General features: G+C 38.7%; 1 pseudogene; it reads left to right on the plus strand.

Moving 5' to 3' along the window:
* The first annotated feature begins 296 nt into the window (after window positions 1-296).
* Window positions 297-3,781, plus strand: LOC120275583 (annotated as a pseudogene).
* The last annotated feature ends 2,322 nt before the right edge of the window (window positions 3,782-6,103 follow it).

Consider the following 6,103-nt stretch of genomic DNA (forward strand, 5'->3'; position numbering starts at 1 on the left):
CTTTCGGTAATCCACTCTTCAAATTGAGATCTTTGAGATTGTTGAGCAATTCATTGATTTCATTGTTGTTTTTGGCGCAGGAGGAGTGAGTGATCGAGTGAGACGGGTGCTTGGGAGTGCTCATGTATCATGGGTGGTCGTTTGATCGCACCTGCAGCGTGCACGCACGCGGATCCCTCAGGCGGCGCAGGGAAGGGCCGGGCGAACGCCGCCCGATCCGAAGAGAGCTTGTGTTGCTAGATTTCCAAACCCTAGTTTCTCAGGGCTTGTTGTTTGTTTTGGCCTGCACAATGCGAATGGGTGGGAAAAGGCTGCCGCTTCTTGCAAAGCCTCCAATGAGTACTTGTGAATATTTGCAGCTGTTTGTTTAGATCATTGTAAAATTATTGTGGTTTTTTGGATGGTTTTGTTTGTTAGGTTGCCAGATGACTTCGCTGATCCCTCATTCTCAACAGTGACTATTCAGAGAGATTTATACTCATGGATATGACATATGTTGTTTCCGATCCTCTCACATATTGACTTTGCACGTAAGGTAGTGCTTTTGATATTGAGTGCAAATGTTTATGTGATCATTGATTGATAGTTTTGAGCTTAACTACTTGTTATAGTGAAATCCTTGCCAATGAATCATTTTGCAAATTTTCTCTTTGCAATTGAATTACAGAAATGCTGATCTGATCATGATTGATGACTTCACTCACTCGTTTCGTGTAAAATTTCCTCACCGATTAATATATATTATTGACTGGGGCGTGTTAGAGGATGATTAGCTTAGGATGTGCACTACATTACAGCTCCCACACTTTCAATAGATCAGAACACACCCTGTGCTCTTTGAGTACAAATGGTGGACCTTGTAGATTGGACTTGTTTTTAATAAAGAACTGCTCTATATAATCGCCAAAAGTTTCTGTAGACATTTTACCATCATGTATGACCTTGTATTTTAACAAGTCATAGTGTCGCTTGTAATTTTGCAGACCCTTGATGTCAATACCTCTTCTGTACACCCTAAATTTTAGTTTCTGGGTGCTCAAATCTATGTGGATTGTGGATAAAGTCTATAGATGATTGCCTCCATCCTGCATCTCAGGTGGACAGCACTTGTGTATCGTATCTGTCTGTCCAAGATTTTGTATCAATATGTCAAATATAAATCCTGTGCACGATGGGAAATATTTTTGGACTTTCGTGTGAGAACTGCTATATTTACTTTTGGTGATGTACAGCTAGCAAATGAAAACTGGAAATTTTATCATGGTGTCTTTTTCTATGTATTAATCATGAAATTAAATCATGATTAGAAGTAATCATGTCGACTTTCATATTGCATTTAAACACGGCCTTTTTCCAATGATGCTCTTACGGTGACTGGAAGAGGAGGATAGCGACTAAGCCATTGCCATTTCAGACAGATGGAATCGAGTGGTGTTTCCTGGATGCTGCATCATCTGATGCTAATCCTCGTATTAGTGCTGGAATTTGTGGCTCGCTTGTTATTATATCAATAAGTAGTTTCATGGATTTGCACCATCGCTGCTTTCCAGATCTCCTTTATTTGGTTTTGGTCATTCCTTTGTGAATTGACTTTCGTTGGAAGATGCCTTATTTAGTGGCTGTCTGATGGGAAAGTTTATGCATCTCCTGTATAATGTAAAGACATATTTGACTCTCTTTATCTTATATTGTTTCATGATGTTTTGCAAGAATCCAGCTTTACCATATGTTATAATTTCACTGGAGAAATTACACTGTTATTTGCTGAAAGACATAGGAAGAGTTAAATTCTGGGGAGAACCTCACACGTACTGGGTTGTTTTAGCGTGTTCATGACACTAGAAAGTGTGTGTGTGTTATTCATTTGGCTTGATCTAAAGGTCATGTAAAGGTGTTTGGTGCAAACACGTGGCCTGTTACAGATTTGCTATTACAGTGTTCTTGGATTTGCCACTGTAGGCGCGAGCATGGGCACTTTTGAGTATATGTGTGACAGTGCTGTCCTGCCTACCCTCCACTTTTAGAGTTGTTTGCTGAATATAAAGCCTCAGGTCCTTTTAATCTGAAATTTTTTTCCTAAATATTTTCTCTTTGGATGTGATCTCTCTGTTTCAGGATTGAGATAGACACAAAATTGCCAATTTTTGGAGACCAGAAATGGGACATATGGATATGCTCTTTCAACATACCAATGGCTCCTGGGAAGACTCGCTCCATTGTTGTTTGCGGTAAAGAACTTTCAATTCACCATGCCTGGACCTGCACCTGAGTGGCAGGTACAAACATTCATCTCTTGAAATTACATGAAAATAACAAGTATTTTTAATATCTTTGAAAATATAGATACTACTGGTTAAGTATATGGCGCATGTCACGCCTCTTTTTTTTTTTAATTTCAAACATTTGGGTTTGGAGTAATTAGTTGCTTTCCTCCGCTTCTACTTGATTAATTGTGCCTATAAATTGTGTACTGAAAAGCACCATTTTGGTCTTCTGGGGATTCTGATTTTCAGTTTTATGGATGGTTTTGTTATCCCAACCAAAGTTTGTATTGCCCAGCATTTCGAATCATACTAACAAGTGGTTTCTTTCATTCTTCTTCAATACAGATTACGTTGGCATGAACATTGAGGACTTCAAACAAAGTCTATGATGGTGACATGATAGTCCTTCAGGAGCAGGAAAAATATTTCTTTCTGAAACCTTGCAGGGTATCAGTGGCGGTGCACAAAAATCATTCACTCAAGCCAACCTGAATGGTTTGGCTCCTGTGTACCTTTGCCATCCACAGTCTTATCTAAACAACAGGTAAATAATCAAATCTAAAAGCTAACTTTTTCAAGGTCTTGCATGTTCTGTTTAACATTTCAGTCTGATTTGCTTTTGTCATATGCTTGAATATCAATACATTGAACTCTTCATTTCAGTCTAGTTTTCTTATTTCTTTGGGTTCTAACTAACCATCATGCTTGCAAAATAAGACAAAGTGCAGAATATTTCAATTTTGCTGAAACATATTAGATACTTGTCCATATGATTAGTTTTAATAATGTTTAGTGCTTTGTTGTTCTCTGTGGGTTTATGCATGAACTGAGAAAATTCATTTTGTCACACAGATGCTTGATAGATATGAACAACAACACACACACACTCAAGTGCTCATCATGCAAAGGCATATGAGGATTCATCTGCAGAAAATCTTAATTCTTTGTGCTGTACTTTCTTCCTGCGCATGACCCGATCCCTTGAATCAATGACGCTTCTCCTTGGGCTGCGATCGTAAGCGCATCTCTGGTCCTGTTACATGACCCAGAAAGAACTTCGTCTTTGTAGACTATGTTCATGCAGAGATTGATTCGATTGGTGTATTTATATGTAACTTTAGATCAAATAGTTGTACCATAACCGGAACCATTTTATAGTCGAGAATTAATGTTGTTGTATATCATCAATCAAGCATTCTTTATAGATATTTTGATGATGGTACCCAGTATTGTATTCAATTTCATCTCATTTTTGTTTATATTTGTCTGTCAAATTGATACTTCTAGACCCCGGAGAAAATTTAAGCTGTCCAAGAATAGATGCTGCACTTGCTCTTTTAATACTTTGCCAGGTAGAAAATTGTTCTTTTGGAAAGGCATTTTTGTGTTTTTTTTGGAAGAGGGTAGGTAGGAAGGCCGCTGGGAGCCTGGGGGACGTGCCACCTGTGATGCAGGGTGGAGCAAGTGAGGATGGGGTGTCAGCTGACTGGCGTGGTGACGCTGTCATGTCTTATTAAGCTTGGCGGAAATAGCTCGGGGAATTGAACTCCTTCGGTGAGAGCTTTTACTCGATGACTCGTGTCTGCGATGGGCCGAAGGTTGTTGGCACGAGCATTCTTAATTGTTGAGATGTGATGCTTTCTTGAAATGTTTTTCCTATTGACGATAGATGGTTTGAAGGAAAGCTCAAGGTTTGTGTGGCTAAAATTTTTTCCTTGGATGACAGAATCAATACCTCATGGTAGTTGGGTTTAACTCTCTGGTTACTAATATATGCTTAGTTCACGTAAACTTTTAGAATGACTGTTAATTATGCTTACAAAAGGGGTTGCATAATCTGGTCTTTGGATAAAACAGGTCTACCACAGACACAGCTAAATTTGAAACCTGAATTATAGTGTGGTGGAAGCTTGTTAACAAATTACTCTCAAAAGGAGACTGTCCCCTTAAAATTAAAATCTTTAATTGACTAGATTTAACAAGATCATCACCCTAGATAATCTGTTTAAAAAGGGCTGCAATAGAATTTCCACAACAATTTGTGTGCTTTCAATGTAGCATTGGAGGGCATTCTTTTTTGCAACTAGAATTGAGTTGCACTACTTTGTCTTTCTCAATGTCTCTAATATGTCCTCTAATCGAGAGGAGGCATGGTCTGACTAGACGGACATCAATATAGTCTTCGGTTGTTATGACCTAGAAAACCTCCTCATTCGTACTATTTGGTGAATATCTGTCAGCTGACATAATTGCATTTTCTCATAGAATCTCATCGTTGATTTGCAAAATCAATTAATATGATTATTGCTTAGATAAATACAACTCGATTCTCAAAAGCGCACACATGATGAAGTCAGCTAGCGATAATCAAGAAAAGCCTCTAATTTTGTAGGACCTCGACCTGACGTATCGTGGATCTCATATCTCGCTCAATGAAGCTACAGTTTCGATATTCGACTAATGGTACTTTTGCTTCTTTTGTCAGTTTCGTAATCCTTTTCCGCTCTTCGCTTCCAGTTTTCGATAGACTTATTTTGTAAATTTATTTCATCTTATTGGTATTTTATTTTGTGTAATTTTTTTCTTTATTTTTCATAGTTTGTTTATTTATGTAGTCTTTGCTTAATACTGTTTTTTATTTCAATAAATTTCTGATTGATCTACATTTAGAATATATATATATATACTACACTTGCTCTCAATGGGAACTTATTTAAAAAAAAAATCCAAATTAGTTACTTTTTTAAATTTAGAAAAAAAAAGAAGGTAAATGATTGTCTAGTTTTTAATAATTTTTTTAAATTAATTATTGATGTAAAAATAAATAAAAATTATTTATAGGGTTATAAGCAAACATCATTTTTATGAGGTACACAAGTAATTTTTATTTTTGCAGGGGTACAAAGATAAAAACCCAATTTTCAATATATCCCAATTAAAAACCTTTAGAAGGACACAAATGAAAACATTCTTGACAAGGTGGGACCCATTCAAGAAGATTCCATTATAGCAACGTGGCAGCATATGATACGCTACAAATATCTATTTGCTGTTTAGTATAAAACACCAGATCCCATTCCATCGCATCTCTTTCGTTTTATCCCCATCTCTCACTCTCTTTCTCTCTTCGTCTTCTTCGCGAGCTTCGAAGAGCTCTCCAATGGCGCTCAACTCCTCGCTGGTTCGCTTCATCTCCGCCCCCAATCGCCCCTCTCGCCGCCCCTCTCTTCGTCCGCGCCTCTGCCTCCTCCTCCGCCGTGCCCCGTGCTCGCTTCTCCGCCCGCAGCTCCGAGTCCACCACCGTCTCAGCAACTCCAACGCCCTCTCGGTGACTCTCGAATCCCTCTCTTCAATCCTTGCTTCTAAATCGAAAAAGAAAGAGTATCGAGATGTTGTTTGGTGTTTCAGCGGAGTATATGAGCTTGCCAGCGAGCCAGTACTCGGTCTCTCGATGCGGAGCGGATCGAGCAGGTCGATGATAATACCTTCAGATGCTATGTCTATCGGTTCTAAGTTCTTCGCTTTTGAGGTGTGCCCCAGCTGGTGGTCCGTGTGGATGAGGAGCCCTATGGCTGCTGCATTCGCCTCTTGTCTTGCGAGTGTGAACAACTGGACGGTTTCTCTGTTTCATTCTCCTTTGATTCTTGATTCAAAAAGTTCCATTTTTGTTGTTTGTTTTTCTTTGTAGCTGGAGGGCTCGCCAATTGTGGTTGCTCAGAATGAGAAATTCTCAGGTATGGTTGTGCTCTTTAGATCTCATTCTTCGTTGCTGGTGATGAAATGTTTTAGTGGTTTTGTGTTTGAGAACATTGCTCTTGGATGGTTTTGTATATCCATTT

The sequence above is a fragment of the Dioscorea cayenensis genome, chromosome 14 (assembly GCF_009730915.1).
Source record: "Dioscorea cayenensis subsp. rotundata cultivar TDr96_F1 chromosome 14, TDr96_F1_v2_PseudoChromosome.rev07_lg8_w22 25.fasta, whole genome shotgun sequence".
Lineage (NCBI taxonomy): Eukaryota > Viridiplantae > Streptophyta > Magnoliopsida > Dioscoreales > Dioscoreaceae > Dioscorea > Dioscorea cayenensis.